This window comes from Macrobrachium rosenbergii, chromosome 4 (assembly GCF_040412425.1).
Source record: "Macrobrachium rosenbergii isolate ZJJX-2024 chromosome 4, ASM4041242v1, whole genome shotgun sequence".
NCBI lineage: Eukaryota > Metazoa > Arthropoda > Malacostraca > Decapoda > Palaemonidae > Macrobrachium > Macrobrachium rosenbergii.
Window position 1 is genome coordinate 22382501 of NC_089744.1, and position 20000 is coordinate 22402500.

At 38.9% G+C, this 20000-nt stretch overlaps 1 protein-coding gene across 1 annotated transcript in view; it reads left to right on the plus strand.

The window, feature by feature from the left end:
- Positions 1 to 20000, plus strand: part of LOC136831259 (serine/threonine-protein kinase PLK1-like) — a 457722-nt gene that overhangs the window by 248224 nt on the left and 189498 nt on the right. The window lies entirely within an intron of this gene.

The window sequence follows — 20000 nt, forward strand, 5'->3', positions numbered from 1 at the left end:
AGGAGAGAGAGAGAGAGAGAGCAAAGAAGATTGTATTGGAGAGAGAGAGAGAGAGAGAGAGAGAGAGAGAGAGAGAGAGAGAGAGAGAGAAATTTACATTCTCGTCGTAGTACCAAACCTTAAGGGCCGGATGTCACGAAAATTCCCCCATGGGGGGGTAGTGCCACCAGTCCACCTCGTGCGGTGCACTGTAGGCATTACTTGAAGATCTTTGCAGCTTTCCTTCAGCCCTTAGCTGCAACCCCTATCATTCCATTTACCGGAGCTCCGTTCGTATTACCTTTCTTCCCTCGTACTTTCCGTCCTCTCCTAATAATTGCTTCATAGTGAAACTGCGAGGTTTTCCTCCTGTTACACCTTTCAAACCACCTTTACTCTCAATTTCCTTTTCAGCGCTGAATGTCCCCATCGGTCCCAGGACTTGTAACCTTTGACCTAAATAGCATAATCCAGTTCCTACAAGAAAACTGTATTCTTTAGTTTCTTAGCTGTACCGCAGATTAAAGGCAAGGAAGTAACGGCAGGTTACCATTCACCTCTTTAGTTAAAGGCTTTCCCATCTGTACGACCTGTCTTCAACCACCCACGTACCCAGTTAGACACCATTGCGGGCCTTTCACTTCATTTGAACAGCGAGCGCGGTTTTTGTTTTTCAAGTTCACGCCCCTAGGTGCCATCTCTTATTCATAGATTTCAGATTTATGGCCAGTTCTTTGCGTGGTATTCTGTTAGCAACATTTTTAACCCACGCCCAGATTGAGTGGAGTTATGCAAGTGAATGTAAATGTGCATCTCTCTCTCTCTCTCTCTCTCTCTCTCTCTCTCTCTCTCTCTCTCTCTCTCTCTCTCTCTCATCAACACACTCTCCTACTCTATTGTAAAGACTGTACCTGCGTCGTACAGAAAGCTTTTTTAAACCAATGTATATTGCGATTCTTATATTCATTTGCCATTCTCATTGGTTGGTATGATTTATAAAGAGAGAGAGAGAGAGAGAGAGAGAGAGAGAGAGAGAGAGAGAGAGAGAGAGAGAGATGTCACCGGCCTTCCTTTTTCTTTCCGTACCCTCCAACGTGGATACAGTCTGTCCCTTTCCATTCTTTGTTCCTGTGGACTGAATTTTGATTAATCTGCAGCTGTGTCACTCTTCCCCAAGCTCATTCTATTCTCGTATTCAGTATGGCGATCCTGATGTTGAAAAATGTTTGGTTTCTACATCTGGTTATTCTGTAATTATAGACGGAAACTTTGTCGTTTAACATCATCAACAATAAAAATAAAAGCTTTTTTAATGTCAGGCTATTAGGATATTGCTCTTCGGCTTTGAAGTTTTAAGGAAAGTCCAGGAAATGTCTTTGAAGGTTGAAAAACAGCTGGGTTAGGAGTCCATTATTTACTATCAGTTCGTCAAACTTTTGACACAAAAAGGCTTAAAATTACCAATATAACTTCAACTCAGATTTACTGAGAAGATACTGAGATATATTTTTGCAGAATCTGGGCTTTATTAGTCTGTTTTGCAGTGTAAAATTAGGTAAAATAAAATAGAAAAGTTGCAGAAATTAATAGGTTAAAGAAAAATTACTGTGGCTTTATGACGGTTCCTCGACCAGCCATAGTGTGTAGGTAACTTATTGAGTTCCCTTGAGAATTTCCATTTCATTTCCAAGAAACCTTGTGAATTTGTTTGTTTTATAGTGATGTTTGCACTACCATATTAAATCCCCTATGTTGTAGAACGTAGTCTATAAAGACTCAAAGATATAAGCGAAATATACGATGTGTTACAGACTTTCTTCTTCGCATTTTTATTGTTATATCGATGTACAAATGTCATTCCGTTCATGGCCAATCTGGGACGCAGTTAGGTATAAGGGTGTAAATGCTTTCAATGTCATGTGCTTGAAATTCCACATCATGACGATTCCTAGTGAAAAGCCGATGTTGGATCGCGTAATGAATGAATGAAAGCGTGGGGACTCGAATAGAAATCATGAATGAAGTCCTGCAACGTTTGTAGAATAAGAAGTATCTAGAAAGCAATTAAGGGTTTGAGATATGGGAGAGGGTGCACGCGCAAGAGGTAATACTGATGATGCTGGTGATGAAATTGCTGACGAAGCGATGAAGGGCCAGAACGAAAACCACTTTTCCTTTCGCTTGCCGTCTTTAGTATGAGCGGGAGGTTCACGGTTTTACGCATGTATGCGATCCCTGACGATGGTAGCTTTCGCTCTTTGATTTGGTTTAGCGTTGGGAGTGAGTTTGCTTGTTTTGTTTGGCACTTTCGTGTGTGAAAATATATATATATATATATATATATATATATATATATATATATATATATATATATATATATATATCCATTTATCACTTATAAATTCCCCTTCGGTGATAATTCCCCATCGGGGATATTCCCGAGGCAGCGTGGATTTGATATTAAGCGACATTTGTAGCTTCATGATTGTATATAAATCGTATATACTCGTATAGTGATGTGTGTATAACGTGATTAGATAGACAATTACTCAACAAATATGTTTTCTGTAGAGTTACCACAGTCATTACTTGACCCCTTATTAGATAGAATATGCTGTAGTCATTAACAGTACACTAATTACCATGCATGAATTATTTAAACTTTTTCACCGTCAGGTAATAACAAGGAAGATTTTTTTTATTGTTTCCACGTCTCAGCATTATTCGAGCCTGTAAAAATTCTTATGTACGGGTGTTGTTGCAGGCTTATTGGGATCCGCAGCAAGAGATTGCTCGCATTACAAGTGAGGAATGTCAAAAATCTCTCATTCTGTAATGCTGTAATCCGAACTTGTTGCATTTCGAATATTGCTGTGAGCGTCAACAAATAAGATGGTTTCCTTCGCCTCTCTGTCTCTCTCTCTCTCTCTCTCTCTCTCTCTCTCTCTCTCTCTCTCTCTCTCTCTCTCTCTCTCTCTGCCCCACACTTCATTATCCTTTTTTCATCTGAGAGAGAGAGAGAGTCATGGATAGGCTAGTGGGAGTGCCCCTGGGGTACTCTATTCGCTGTTGTTAATTAGCAGGACGAGATCTTCCCGACGGCCCAGACAGCTTCTCTCTCTCTCTCTCTCTCTCTCTCTCTCTCTCTCTCTCTCTCTCTCTCCAGCTTCGTCATTCGCAACGTGACAAGAGTTTGCCTGTCATAGTTTCTAATTTTCCTGTTTGTATCATAGGCTCTCCGCAAATGTTTTGGTTTTCTGGATTATAATAGTTACGGAATTGTTTTGTCTTCAAAACGATTTTGTTTTTGTGAATTTCTTGATTGTCAGTATTTTATATGATTTTATCTTTTCGATAGAAAACAAATAAATAACGAATTTCCGGGTTTTCCTTTTAGTATCTGCTGAATTCTATGAAAACCGCTGAAGATACTTACTTTTTCTTTGCATTATTTTAAAAAGCAACTTGGCAAAATCTTTGTGGCTGAGTTAGGTTATCAATTATGAAGCCGGCTGTTAGGAATACATATGGCTTTAATACAGTTATAGAATAACATTTTCTTAGTCATTTTTGGTTCTTATTTTTTGTCACTTTTCCAGACCATTATAGCAGTTTGGTTTAAATTCCTCATTAGAATGCGATGCAGGAATTCTAACAATAAGCTCGCCAGACCAGTAGAGAAATTTTAGATTTACCAGATGTTACTATAAACTTCACATAAATGCAGCCAATACACTGTATTAACTTACGACCATAACTTTGGTGTTTTTCGTCTTTTGATGCTAAATGCAAAAACTCCATCCAGTAAGTGGCCTAAGGAAGGGTCAAGCATTTCTGAGACGCCCTCTGGGGGAATAGTGTAGATCCATTGGGCAGGAAAAGGTGGCTCCAGAACACGTATAGGCCTAATTAACAGGTAAAATTCCATTAAAATAATGGTGTTTCTTTTGGAACTTCAGTAGGTCAGTGTTTATGGTTGGAAAATGATCTGCCTGAAAATGGCAATGAAGGGGTTCAGTTTTAGCCATCTTGGGAGCATCACTTACGATAGTCCAGTTTTGGAATAGTGCCAGCTGAACTTGTGGATAGTGTACTGCTGGCCTATTCAGGGATAGGTGAGAGAAAGTGATGGTGACAATCGTTTGATTTTCTTTAAAGATGTCTCCTTCGATGGACGAGACTCTCTCTCAGTCTGAAGTGATTCTCTCTCTCTCTCTCTCTCTCTCTCTCTCTCTCTCTCTCTCTCTCTCTCTCTAAAGTGTTTTTATTTAAAGATGCCTCCTTGGGTGGACTAGTAAATTCTCTCTCTCTCTCTCTCTCTCTCTCTCTCTCTCTCTCTCTCTCTCTCTCTCTCTCTCTCTCTCTTCCTTCCTTCCTTCCTTTTCCCTTTTGTGTTCTCCCCATCCGAGCTTTCTGTGCCATCTCTCTCTCTCTCTCTCTCTCTCTCTCTCTCTCTCTCTCTCTCTCAGATGAAATCAGGTACATTCACCCTTCTCTCTTAGTCCCTCCGTAAGCCGAGTAAAGCCGCTTACTGCAGCTCATTCTCTGTTGACATTGGTGGGAGCATTCTTCGTTTTGTGTGCGCGCGCGCCGCCCGCCCGCCCGTCGGCTCGAATGCAATTTGTCACGGCTGAGTTGTGTTTTGTGTTGATCTGTCTGGTAATATGGCCAGGCCTCGATCGCCTTTGACGTTTTGAGTTATCGTGAAATGCTATTGTATTGGATTGTGTGCTCGAGTTGTTCTTTTGTCTGGTTTATGGACGTATATACGTTTGTGTTTGTATGTGTGTATGTATATATATATATATATATATATATATATATATATATATATATATATATAATATATTTATATTTGTATTTTATATATATATATATATATATATATATATATATATATATATATATATTTATATTATATGTATATATACATTGTATTTATATTATATTATATATATATATACACACATGTATATTATCACCATTCAAAAATAGAACATTCTCAAACTAAAGTTATACGTTCTTAGGAAGTTAATTTTGCTCAGATATCAGATATATATTTTTTGTTTGTAATTATATGCGAGGAAAAACTTCCGTAAAGAGAGAGAGAGAGAGAGAGAGAGAGAGAGAGAGAGAGAGAGAGAGAGAGAGAGAGAGAGAGAGAGAGAGAATAAAACAGCTTTCTTGAATTGTAAGTTCGAGTAAGCACTTAGAATTTTTTGACATTTTTCCCGTTCTTTTCGTGTCGTTTCAAATGTGTGCCCAATACCCAGTTGTAACCATACCCTTTCTCCCTCCGCCACTATACCAAGTCTTTCACCTTTCTGTTAGTATTTACCAATAATCCTTTGTTCCCCTGTCGAGCTAGACAGTTTAATTACAGCCAGTTGGCACAAATTCGCTTCATCCACTGTCATCGAAATTTTATGTATAGGCGATTTTGGCTCTGGCCGTCCGTTGTATTGGTGACCGGTGTGGAGTCTTAGTTATCATCGGTGCATAAGTTGTCCCATTAGAGAGACGGAATGATAATGCATTCCAGAATCGTTATCATTTTCTGTAGTTAATTTTCTGTTTTCATTTAAGCACAATTGAGTAATTGTTTTTTTTTTTTTTTTTTCCCTTTCGTTTATGTATATTAATCAGTTTGGCCAACCATTGTTTCTCATGCGCAACCACTGAGCTAAAGAGTTTTGATATTACACTACCGGTAACATTTATACTACTCGTTTGTGATTATCAAGTTTAGAAATGTTTAGTCATGTATTCATACAGGTTACGAGTTGAATTTCAGGCGTCAGTTAGATTTATTTCTGTCAAAAAGCCGTGTGAAAAATTACTCCAAGCAGTTTAGTGTTTTAGGCAGATACGCTTCTGTCCACTTCCTGTTCTTCGGTGTCCACGAGTTGCTTTTGCGTCTTTAGATGGATAAAAAAAAAAATGAAAAACTTGAAACCAGCTTGCGAGTGGGTATTCTTGTGCTGTTTACTTCCTTGCCTTTGTATACACTTTTGTTTAATTTTTTCCATTTTCTTTCTCGAGATGTTTTCTTTTTATGAGAGATTACTGAAGTTATGTGTAACACATTTTTAGATGGTGGGGCAAACCCGTTGTCCTGTATATATCTTAAGCGATTAGTTGTAGTTTAATTCTTGGGTATATTTTATATAATTTTCTCTCTGATTTGATATTTATGTAATGCTATTTCTTATTTGGATTTGGTCGCACTAAGGTTGTATGAAGAATTGACAGTGCTCACATCTTGACCTTGGAGTCATTATTATTATTATTATTATTATTATTATTATTATTATTATTATTATTATTATTATTATTGTTGTTGTTGTTGTTGTTGTTGTTGTTGTTGTTGTTGTTGTTGTTGTTGAACCTTATTTCTATGGAACAACCCCACAGGGCGCCACTGACTTGAAATTCCAAAGAATATGGTGTTCATTTGAAAGAAGTAACAGAAGATAAAAGGAAACACAGAAAGAAGAGAGTAGTTAATAGAAAATAAAAAAGTAAAAAAAAAAAATATATAGCTGAAAATGTAAGTAAATGATAAAATACATGCCGGATGAATTTTCAGCATTATTTTATGCGCTGAACAGAAGATGCAATTATATTTGAGTGATGGCGGTTTGCTTTCTCCTCTGCCTGTTCTCTACATATTTACCAGCACTGTGTTTGCAGGTGCTTTTGACCTGTCCCGTCAATATTTGCCTCTGCTCATAGTGTCATGGCGGGATAGGGTTGCTTAGTTAGCGTTCTGTGTTAGCTAAGGGCTTTTCCTCTGTTTTTTCAAGCTTCAGTAATAATAGGATTCATTCAGGTGGTTGTCTTTTGAATAATACTGCGTTGAGTGGGTTCTTGCATTGAAAGAATGCTAAACGTTGAAGATGGTTATTGAAACGTGGCTGCGAAATCCGTAGGGTTTGACAGTTTCTTCGATCGAATTTATGTCCTGAATTAATGTTTCTATTTCAAAATACTCTTTTGCGGTGAATGTGTTTTATTGTCTATTTCTAATTTTCGCGGATCGGAAGTAGTTTTTTAAGAGCGTACTGTTATTTACCTGTTAAAAAAAATCCACAATTCCGTGATGCGGGATGGTTCAATGTTGTCAAAAATCATTTTTGGACCTGCTGATATAATGCATAATTCAATCCAAATTTGGATGGAGAGGCATTTAAAACCTGAAAAGTTAATGAATAATTCCATTTTATGTAAACAGATTTCAAGTGGTAGAATCCGGTCGCTCTTTATACTTTGGTGTCCTAATTAATAATGTAAATTGTGTAATGTGTACACACAATTGCATATACATGTATATATATGAATATACATTTATGTGTGAGTGTGTGTGTGTGTTTATGTATATATAAATTTGTCTCATCAGTTTATCAGTTAACTTATGTTTTCATGTCTACATGGAAATATAGTATTTTGTCTGGAGAGAGAGAGAGAGAGAGAGAGAGAGAGAGAGAGAGAGAGAGAGAGAGAGAGAGATTTCCTGTGGGCTTTGGGCGCCCTTCTTAAGTGTTTTGTGCCGTTAGCGCAATGCCAAGTCATTTGCCATACTGCAATAGGACGTTACCTCGCCGTGTGTGTGTGTGTGTGTCAAAAGTTCGCGAGTCGTTAGAGTGAGGAGAGACGTAATAAAGATGATCCCGATGAAAAATGAGGCTGGAGTGAATCTTCTCGGTTCTCATCGACTTCCCTCTTTCCTCCGGCGCCCTTTGTGGAGCCCTCTGCGGAGTTATGCGAATAATCGCCTCTTCATAGGAAGTGTAGGGAATGGTTCCCTGAGCAGGGAAGGAGCCGAGAGAGTTTTCGCCCGAGAGTATTTTACGATAACGACGAAAACTTCTGGGTCGGTGTGATGGCGTCTCTTTCTGGACTAAGGTTAATTGTATATTGGGAGACCCCTCCTCTCTCTCTCTCTCTCTCTCTCTCTCTCTCTCTCTCTCTCTCTCTCTCCCTCCCTTCAATGTCCCTCCCAGTGTCCCCTCCAGCGGCGTGCTCACCGCATTAACAAGGAAGTTTCAAGCCTTCGAGGGTTTGCAGCAGGAGGTTGGCGCAAGGTACATTGGAGTTTCAGGGTTTTTCCCCTTTTTTTTTTATCTTTTGAGATTTTGAATTGAGCAGTTTGCAATAATAGGAGTGCATTTGTGTTTCATCTGGTCGTTCTTGGAGTGTAAGCAAGTTTGGGGAGTTTCTTATTGCACTGAGTTACAAAGATTTTTCCGTTGAAAAATACAAAGTTGTTTTTTCTTCTATTGTTGTTTCCGCCATATTTTCTGTGCTAGGCTGCTGTAGTTGTTCAAATCCTTGTGCTTGTAACATTCAGATTTGCCAATTAGAGTTGCTGTGTGGATGATGATAATAACAATATTAATAATAATAATAGTAATGGTAATAATAATAATAATAATAATAATTATTATTTTTTATTGCTGTATTGCAGACATTTTCGACCTTGCAATCTGAGCTCTTACATAACAGGGTAAAAATTTTACTAAAACGAGTCACTCACTCCAGCGAAATAAAAGTGTGCGCCACAACATACAATGTGGCCGCGTAAGTGCAACTTTGACGATCTAGTAAGAAAATCCCCTTTGTTATGCACTAGATCCGAGTTGCCACTTAACCACTTCAGCTGCCGATTTCCTGTCGCCACTGGGGTTGGCTGACGCTGCCCCGAAACTCCTGGGCAGTTTCCTGTGTCGTCCCTTTTTTTTTTTTTTTTTTTTTTTTTTTTTTTTTTTTTTTCCTGGATGTCTGCGGAGTCGAGTGATACTCCGCAGGCAATGAACCTGCGGTTTCCCTTGCTTTGCCTTGGTCTTCTCCCACGACCTTTTCCGTTGACCTTTGGGAGCACTCCGAGGGGAAGGAAGGACCTCGCATCTACTCCATAGCCATTTGGCCGAGGATAGGGCAGGGCTTTTTTTTTTTTTTTTTTTTTTTAGCAGGAGTTACTTTTTTTTTTTAAATTACATTTTCACTCTTTTGAAGGTGAGAGCAGCGGCTTGCTGGGTGTAACTTAACAGGTTTAATTTTGTTCTGTGCTTTTGTTTGTACGTGTATATACATACATACATACACATATGTACATTAACAGGGTTCTGAATAAGGAGATAAAATCTCATTGGTCATGCCATATTCATAAATTATATAAATACACATTAAATATACACATACATACATACATTCACATATATTAAATATACACATAAATACATGCATACATACATACATACATACATACATACATACATACATACATACATACATACATACACACATACATAAAGTATGTACTGCTGTTGTTAGTGTCAACGAGCATTAATTTTTAAAAAGATTTTCTTAAAAATGCCTTGTATTCTTGCGTGTCGCTTCTGTCGTTTCATAATTCTTGCAAAATGGCAAAGCAATATTCTTTACATCACGGTATTATGAATAGCTTACTCCGCGAAGAGGCAGGCTCGCGCTCTCTCTCTCTCTCTCTCTCTCTCTCTCTCTCTCTCTCTCTCTCTCTCTCTCTCTCTCTCTCTGTTACCCTTTTCATCGGATTTTTCTGAGTACATTTTGATATATGATATATAATCATACCTTTTGAACATGTAGTTTTATACTCCAGTGGGAAATTACCAGGATCAAGATTAAACCAATAGAATGTATGCATGTATATACTATATATTGTGAATATTATGTATACACATATGTGTTATATATAATATATATATATATATATATATATATATATATATATATATATATATATTTATATATAATTTACATATACACATATATTGAGAGAGAGAGAGAGAGAGAGAGAGAGAGAGAGAGAGAGAGAGAGAAGAGAGAGAGAGAGTGAGTTGTGTTATCTTCGCAAATTTATGGCCATTGGGTATTCCATTACAGAAGCACTTATCCTTTAGCAATAACGATCAAATGTAGCAGTAACGGGGTAAGAGATAACGTACGTGGAGAGAAAGTGCGTTTGGTCCTTTTTTTTTTTTTTGGTACGTAAAATCCAGCAGGAATTGTCGCTTCTGTGAAGCGCATGAAAATATTGGTTTTTCTGTGGTAAATTTTTATTTGGTTTGCCTGTTTTGTTTTTAATCTGTTTTGTTCATATTTTGTAAATTTTTATGCACGACTTCTTCCCATGATGAGAGAGAGAGAGAGAGAGAGAGAGAGAGAGAGAGAAGAATATATTTACGAATGGTTTCACCCCAATTGGATGACGATTGCCTACTGCGTTGAAGCCCTCCCGTCTAGACTCTCTCTCTCTCTCTCTCTCTCTCTCTCTCTCTCTCTCTCTCTCTCTCAGTGATTAGGTCAATAGCAGCCCATCGCATATTTAGGGAAGTCGCCCCGAGAGAGAGAGATACCCAGAATGTATAAAAAGTTTGTGTTGCGTAGCTGGAACCAAGGGAGCTCAGATTGCATATTTATGAAAAGTAACTCATTACTCGTCAGATTCATTATCGCCAGTTCCTTGTGAATAAAATATGCAGTTTTATAAGCTATGAGTATGGTTGATATGCAGTCCAGCCCGAGTTTACCTTGGTCAGTGTATGGTAATCGGAACGATCGAGATATCGGAAACGTGCAGAGACTGTTAGTAAATACAGTGAAGATAAAATTGTCGTGAACTTAAGTAGCTGTTTAAGGAATGGATGATGCGGAAAGTAAGGATAACCTTATTTTTTGGAATGAAGGAATGAAGTAGTTTTGCTTTACTGTAGTACTCTTACGGAAGTGTCATCGCCGGCACCTGCCATATCGCCATACAAATGTAGTTAGTATTTAGTGACACAAATCCACGGAGTATGCTCTAGTGAATGAGGAAACCCAAAGACGAACGACCATATCATGAAGTCTGGGGTGAGATAAAGACACCTTCCTACCTGCATGATGTAAACGGAAAATGGAGGTACTTCCTACCTGCATGATGCAAATGGGGAATATTGATTGCAGTAGTAACCGCAAAGGAAGTTCTTCACTTTCGTTGGAACAATATGGCAGATAATGATATTTTCATACTTAGAACTACTCGTTGATTGAATTTCTTCTGAATGGATTTTCATCAGATTCGTTAAGTAAATGGTTTTTTCTTCTAATATTAAGTAATATAGAATGCAGCTGTTCATTTACTTTGACTAAATTGTAAATGGGAGGATAATGAAATGCCTATTCTGAATTGGTCCAGGTAGGGTAAAACATTTTGGTGTTTGGTATGTCAGGAGAAATTTTTTATTTTTCTTGGAATTCATTTAAATTGTTCATGGATTTTTTCTTTCCATGTAGGATTTTATTTTTAAGCTAACGCTGCCAATGTCGTTTGGCATCAGTTTGTAGTATGGAGATGATAAAAGCATCTGAACTTCTGTAGTTAGAGAAAAAAGCCTTAAAGATTTTTTTTATCTGCTCTTGATGTTTCGTTGCCCTTTTGACCTTCAGTAGTAACCCGTCTTGCATTTAGCGTTTGGCCTTTATCCTAAAATGGATTTAGGGCCATTAACTGCAACACAGATTTGTTGGAAGCTTGCACGGAATTAAATGAAGCTCGCTCCAGACTTTGCGTCAGTCCAGTATCTCGAGAAGCGTTTCAGCTGTGTAGCTATGTACATTAGGTTTGCATTTACTTGCATACATAGTTATGCACATATAGGCCTGCATTTACTTTCATAGTCAGGCACATAAAGGCTTGCATTTACTTACATAGTCAGGCACATAAAGGCTTGCATTTACTTACATAGTCAAGCTCATAAAGGCTTGTATTTACTTACATAGTCAGGCACATAAAGGCTTGCATTTACTTACATACAGTACATAGCTATATATACTGTAATTTTGTCTTGAAAAACTGGATTGCTTTGCAGACTAGAGCAGTGGGCAAACTTAACAATTCCCTTATAGTTAATAGGGTATAAATGGTATATGTCCATCGCTTTGAGTTGTAAGGACTGACAGAGTGAAGGAAAGGGTCGGTCCAGGTTCAAGAATGAGGAGGACTGGGTCGGGGCGCCGTCTCTGAAAATCTTTGGTGCCTCAGTTGCCCTGAGCAGTGAATTAGATACCGGGTAGAAAAGACTGTGGTGGATTTGCAAACCGAATGGTTTCTGGAATCGCTGTTTAATAATTATCTTAAAATGATTGGGTTCGATTTCCAGGCGAGGTGGAGTGACTGGCTCCCATCCATCATGTCTTTGTTGATCTAAGGAATAGTTTGTGCCTGGTTGGTAGTTAACTGTTGTGGGTTGGAACTCAAGTGGAAAAGACTCTTTGAGAACTGAAAGGACACATCTTCTGGAGCCATCTCTCACGGTGAAAAAGATGTATGGCAAGTGTGTGTGTGTGTGTATATTATAGACACACTTACCATATATATATATATATATATATATATATATATATATATATATATATATATATATATATATATATATATATCTGGTTGTTCGCACTAACAAGAGTGACTCCAGAGGAAATAAACAAGATGGTCCCTGCCACATTCATTCCCTATAACCTATAAATCGTGGATGACCACCCCGAATATAAAACTTCCACGACGCAGTCGCGTCTTACATAAACTCCTTAATGAAGTTGATCTCGTAACTCTTTAGTTGTGTGTTTACAAGCAGTTAGAGAAGACCCACGAGACGCCGCCGCTGCTGCTGCTGCTGTCATTGTTGAGAGCCGAGGGATAAAAGCCCATGATCGTGGGTCTTGTCTGGGATAGGTAGTATCATGTGGGATCTGCTTGGTTGCTGGGTACCAGGGAGTTTGGGGTGGGGAGGGGAGAGGATGGGAGTGTTAAATGCCCAGCTCAGGCCAAACTGGTTTTGCAAGGAGGGGCTGGAGTAGTGTGGAGTGAAAGAGGGGGGGATGTTTAAGGGGGTGAGGGATATATATTATCGAGGGCTGTAGTCATGTTTTATAGCAGGATGGAATTGGGGATGAGTTGCTGGGAGAAAAATCGTACTCTGCTCACTCAGCCAACCAGCATCGGGGAGACACTGCTCGCTGAGAGAGAGAGAGAGAGAGAGAGAGAGAGAGAGATGGTATTTAAAAGTGTGATGATATTCTCCCGTTGCCGTTGTTTTCTCGCTGGTGGGATTGGATGTCGCGTAATAGGAGAGGAGGTTAGAATTATTTGCTGTTGTTGCAAACTTTCGTCCAGACGCGAAGGGAAGGCGACGACGTTTCTTTATCCTTTGAAAATGAGAGGGATTTAACTTGGCGGTCACTGTTGCGAGAAGGAAAGGAGGTTTGTGATTTTTTTTTCTTTTTTGCCCGCGCGCATTGTCGGGGAGAGAGCCTGGGAGGAGGGGGATTGTGTGGGGGGTAAAGATGTGGTGCAAGTCCATCTTGTAGTTTTATAGATTAGTATGAATTGCCTTGTCTGTTGACTGTCTGCATCCTTGTTGCTTTTTAGGCGGCTTTGATATTGGTTCCTCTGTTCAATACTGCATTACAAATTAGCAATGAAATTGTTTTTGCGATATATTTGCAATGGTCTTAGTCACTGTATTTCCAAGGATTTTTTTATAGTGAGTTAAATCAGATAATTTTACTGCTGAAGTTTTTTACTTTTTCTCTTAACCGTAGTTTGTACCCACTTTGACCAACTCTTTGTTCTATTGATATTGCTTCTGAAAAATCACGATCAAATATTGCATATCATTACATTATTTTCAACATCTAAGGGTGAACGTGTGGATGTGTCAAGCCCAAAGTATATCCAGGGATAATGGGTGATTCGGTTTTATTTTGTGCGAGATGTAAAGGGTCGGCAATGCCCTCCAGCCCTGAAAACGTGACTGAATCGTAGCCTTGGACGGACCTGGTGGGCACTTTGAGTACCCATTGGAACTCTCTCTCTCTCTCTCTCTCTCTCTCTCTCTCTCTCTCTCTCTCTCTCTCTCTCTCTCTCTGAATAGAATGGCATTAAATGGGAATTTTACAACATTGTATGTGAAAAGTTTTAATGACTTTCATTAGGTTGTAAACTGTCATTATCATAATGAGACGTGGGGGGATGTACCGTAATAACCATGGCATTTGCAGTCTCATTATGCATTACATCATTATATCATTATACAGTAATGTTTAATAACGAAGTAGGGTCGAATGACGCTGTCCACCATGAGTCATGAAACAGCGGACGGAAATGTACTGTATGTAAATGAAAGTTGTTGCTCTGAATTCTTTGTCCAGTTACTGTTGTTGTATCTGACCCGTATATAACCGAGCGGTTTGAATCACGGTTGTTGGTCTAGAATGTGAACTCACTTTATTGCTGCCAGTTGGTGACCAGTTTTTCAATAATGTGGCCCAATACTCTGGTCTGGGAGGCGATGGAAGACAATTGGCTAATGTGTTCTGTGATTTAGCAACTGGGTCCTCACGTTTGTTTCTGCTCCGTTTACCTGGTCGTTATTATTATTATTTTTTTTTGGGGGGGGGAAGCTGGGATTTAATTATTTCTCCTTCCTTTTTTTTTTTCTTACAGACTCCACGCTTTTTTCATTATTTGAGAAAGCAGGATTCTTTAGGAAGTGAATACCGAAGCTTGTGTGATCTTTTTACTTTGGTGAAAGTATTGCATGAGATCTTCTTCTTCCCAGCTTGTTCCCATTTTTATAAAGTATTGCAAGAGATATTCATAGTAATTATGGCGAGCTATTTATATTTGACAGCTGTCACGTGACGAGGATGTTTTGTGGGAATTTATAAGCAGGAACCCGAAAGGTATTATTCCTTCCAGAGTATTTTAGATTTTTTTTATGCATCATTCATCTCACCCACGAAATGACTGGCCAACGCATTCAGATTCCCTCACCCATGCCTTTTCCTGCACACTTTTTACTACCCAAACACCCCCCCACTGTCTACCACCCCAAGGGCCTCGGTTTCCTCCTCCCCCCACCCTCCAACGAATCCCCCTCCCTCGGAACGTCATAGTCATCTCACGATTTGCTCCAGTGAGTTTCCTTTGCTTTTGTTCGCTTGGATGGTGTCTTCGGGGTGTACCCTGTTTCTGCTCTTTGAATGCCTACACGATTCTCCTTCTATTGATGTCTCTCAGACTTTTTTTTTTTTTTTCTTTTTAGAGAATCGTGTTCTTACAATTTCGTTCTCTGCGTCATCACCATCATATTGTTCATTAGTGTATCACATTTTAATTATCGTGCACTCCACTCTATTCTGCACTGCACTCCATTATTCATTGTCTTCATTATTCAAAGTTTTATTTCTGCACGTATATTACACTGTTAATATATCTAGTTATAATGTGATGGCGATCATATTAATGAACACGAAGGAAACTCGTCTTCCGTGGGCTTATTTACGTATGCTCGTTAGCGAGTTCCGTTTCATTAGGTTTGATATATGGACGTCTTTTCATGATATAGCTCCCCCTCTCTCTCTCTCTCTCTCTCTCTCTCTCTCTCTCTCTCTCTCTCTCTCTCTCTCTACGCATGCGTGCGCCTTCAGTACATGACTGAATTAAATAGCGTTTGGTCTCTAAACCTCACTGGAATGGAACACTGTATGCGCGTTTTAAGATCGTGTAAAAGTAAGTTTACCTTAGTTTAACCAAGGCCTTGAGTTTAACCAGACCACTGAGCTGATTGACCTGGTTACCTAGCAACGGGACCTACAGCTCATTGTGGAATCCGAATCACATTATAGCGAGAAATGAATTTCTGTCACCAGACATATAGGCAGCATAACTGTCCCAGTCTGTGAATTAGGTTGTTAGAAGACTTTTGTTAGTTACTGCTGAAGGGATAGAGAACAGAGGAAAAGAAAAAGGGATAGAGAAGAACGAGGAAAAGAAAAAGGGATAGAGAAGAACGAGGAAAAGAAAAAGGGATAGAGAAGAACGAGGAAAAAAAAAAAAAAATAGACTCGAGAAGTCATTACTCCGTAAAATATACGCTATCTTAATTATGATTGAAAACGGGAAAGCCTCCAGTGTCATTTTCACCCCATCAAACCATTCATGAGAATTCCTCTCTCTCTCTCTCTCTCTCTCTCTCTCTCACACACACACACACACATTTCATTATGTGACACTTATTTTGTCGTCGCTTTAATAGGTGTTGATGTTAATAAAACGTTGGCCGTTTTTATCACTCGCACTCACGCAATGATAATGGTGAATTTGAATAGTTGAATCACTTGGGTTGTGTTGTCAAGTTTTTCTTTCTTTGTCAAGTTTGATTTTCTCGCATTTTTGGCTCCTAAGGTTTTGGTGCTTTAGAATTTCTCATTTCGAAGTTTAAATTCATCTTTTATTCAGGGGTTGAATGGATACTCGTCCGTGCAATGCATTAACAATTCCATTATACAAATGACACTTCATGACATCTGGTTGTTGAATTGTTTCACGGCGGACCGTTAAAACCGTTGTTCCTGACGTCTGGTCCTTTTAATTGTGGGTTTTTTTTTTTTTTGCCTCTCTCTCGTCCATTGAAAGGGTTTACGGAAGCGGAATTCGCATGAATTGCTTTTGCACGCATTGGCGAATTTCGTTCTTAGCGTATTGTCGTGTGAAAATGTTTCAGAGCGAATGCCAGTCGTTTTTGTAGCTGGTCTCGGAATTGGCTGTAATTTTCAGTCCCCGATAAAGAAGTGTCCCATCTTAGGTCGTTTAATGTCTCATTTAACAATCTTTATATGAAGAAGCAATTAATCTTTTGAATATTTCCAGCGGTTATTTACTTCTCGTGTAAGTGGTGTGGGAATAGATAGGATTAACAAAATTGCCTCAGGCCTTGTAGGCTTAGTTACTCATATTTTCGCTCACTTTTTACGCCTTATATTAAATGAAATAGACCTTGATCCGTTGCGTACTTAGATGTACTGTCTGTTATCATCATCTTGTCTCATTTATGTTTACAAGAACTTAATGGCTCCCATCTGTCTACACCACGTCAAGTGATATTAAATTCCACACAAGATGGAATTGGTCAGCAACTCGATTACATTTTAGATTAGGCTCTATTCATCATTATAATGAAGACAGGCTGGGTTTTCCTCTTATTTGAGATGAGAATGGTGGTAATCTTTCACCCAAGACTCCGATGTGAGAATGTAATTCAGATGGTGCTTCGTAGTTTGTCTGACGTCCGACTCAGTTTCATCCAGATGAGAATTTTGCATTAATGTTGTTAAGTTTTTAGGATTAACTTGAGTTAGTATGTTTGCAGTGTTATTTTTGTTCACATTTTATTCTTGAAATCTTATATTTTTATTCTCCCCGAAGTGAAGTCAGGTCGTTGCCTAAGTGTCAGCCTCACCTCATATTTATAGAACCAAATATTTGATCTCGTTTTCGGCTGCCTCCTGGCTCGGCGACCAAGACCTTGACACAGGAATGTCGATTGTCTGATGTGCCCAGTGTCTGTCCCGCCTTTTGTGCTTGTTTGTTCCTCTTTAAACTTGTGGTGTCTTTGGTAAACTTTATTGCTTCGATCATGTATATTTATTATTATTATTATTATTATTATTATTATTATTATTATTATTAAACCAGTTTAACCATACCACAGCTGACTATGACAGGACTTAGGTTTATTTGGGCTGTAGGCAAGTTGATGATATTTGCAGTGTCTATTTGCAATATTCCATTCAGTGGGCAATAAAGATAAAAAGTGTCAGAGCATTCACATGAAGTTAAATCACTTGCAAGAACAAAACGTTAAGGAATTGGCATAGACACCTCAGAAAAGGAATGATTCAGTTTAGCTTACCACATACATGCTCAGACCAAGAAGTTTGTTTTGCTGTCTTATAGATAGCTGCTGTATATTCATACTTATCCCAACAGACAGGGTCTCTTCTCTTGTCGTTTTCACTTCTGAGAACATACGAAGCGAAAATAACCCGCCGACGTCGAGTGCTTGTTAGTAAACGTCGACTTGTTTGTCTGTGCGTTGGATTTGCTTTCCTTCGACATAATTTGATAAGCTTCTGGCGTTGGTTTCTCAAGTGGCCGGCTAGGCACAGCTGCGGGTCTTCAGATGTAAACAAACCCTCGAGGAGGATACGCGACACCCTGTTCAAAGATCCTCGAGAGAGAGTCTCTCTCTCTCTCGCTCGCTCGCTCTCTCTCTCTCCGCCTTTCTTTCCCATGGAGGATTAGCCTATATTGAAATGATATCTAATGGGGAGAGAGAGAGGCAGGGTAGGGAGGGAAACTGACCGGCTGTGGAGGAGAAAGGGGGACATTTATGATCTCATTCAGCTGAATGGGAAACGGGAATGATTTGCTGATGGAGGGAACTTATTTCTCTCTCTCTCTCTCTCTCTCTCTCTCTCTCTCTCTCTCTCTCTCTCTCTCTCTCTCTCTCGATATATTTCCGAAGCATTTAGAAAACTTCACTTGAAACATTTGGTCGTATATAGGAATATATAATAGGGATCTAACTTTATCCTAGTCTACTGGTTTGGATAAATGACTTTATATTACACCTCCGAACTAGGATTGACCTGGACTTCCCGAAAAGGGTTTCTGGAAGACCACTGAATGAAGTTATTTAGTAAGAATATAGAGGAAAGGGGTTGTTAGTCAAGCATAGGAATATATTGGAATGTCAGGCCATAGATGAAGGAGTTTCCTCTGAGCAATGCAAGTTTTCCTGATGAGTCATTAATATATGGTTTCTCTAGTTCTTATCCTGTTGCCTGAATCTCCCCTTCCCAGGCACTTTTCTCTCTCTCTCTCTCTCTCTCTCTCTCTCTCTCTCTCTCTCTCTCTCTCTCTCTGTGTGTGTGTAAGAGATTTAAAGCGGGCTCTGTGTAGTTGTAATGAATGTTTGTTTGTCGATTGTTGTACTAGCAATTCTGGATTGTGTTTCCCGTCAGTTAATTTTTGGATAAAATGGATGTAATTCATATGTTGTAATATACCCGAAGCCCATTGTGTCTGTTTGATTTTACAAGATTGGTATTGTCCCGTTGATGTTTCCTCTTTGTTCGTGGATGATGTTCGAAGTTTTCCTTAATGAAACTGATGCTTCTTGATTAAAACCCGAGACATTTGGACGTCCGTAGCAATTGCATGCGAGTATGTAAAGGACCACGGTCTAGACTTTTTTTTCTAGATCGCAGTAAGGCCGTAAAAGGGGTTGGCAATCTAAGGGATAAGGAGGGCAAGGTGATTATGAGGTTATTAAACTTAAGGATAAATAGCAGTGGAAGTTATAATTACAGCCGGTAATGTAGGGTTGAGGGTTGGGGGTCGAGGGACTCGCCAGGGGTGTAGTGCAGCCTAAAGAGGTATATGCCCTGGAGGTGTGGGGAGATGTGGGGAGAGAGAATAACAGAGAAAAGTGGGGGGAGGTGGGTGGATGGGGTTGATTTGATAGTCTGCCCCTGTGCGGTCATTGTTGGGCAAGGTGCTAGGGTGTCTTCGTAGTATTCGTGTAGCTGAAGCAGTATTATAGTAGTATTAGTAGTATTGTTAGTAATAGTAGTTGGATTTATGGAGAATAGATCATTATGTTCGCATTAGGCTGAACTTACTGTAGGTCCATTTCTCTAATGTACATTAATTAATTTTTATTTGAATAAAATAAAATTACTAGAAAAGTAGTAGAAGCAGTATTAGTAGTATTATTAGTACTAGTAGTTGGATTTATGGAGAATAGATCATTATGGTCGCATTAGGCTGAACTCACTATAGATCCATTTCGCTAATGTATACTAATTCATTTTTATTTAAATAATAAAATTACTAGAAAAGAAGTAGTAGAAGCAATATTAGTAGTATTATTAGTAATGGTAGTTGGAGTTATGGAGAAGAGAGCATTATGTTCGCATTAGGCTGAACGTACTGTAGGCCCATTTCTCTTAATGTACGCTAATTCATTTTTATTTGAATAAAATTACTAGAAAAGAAGTAGTAGAAGCAGTTTTAGTGGTATTATTAGTAATAGTAGTTGGAGTTATGGAGAATAGACCATTATGTTCGCATTAGGCTGAACTTCCTGTAGGTC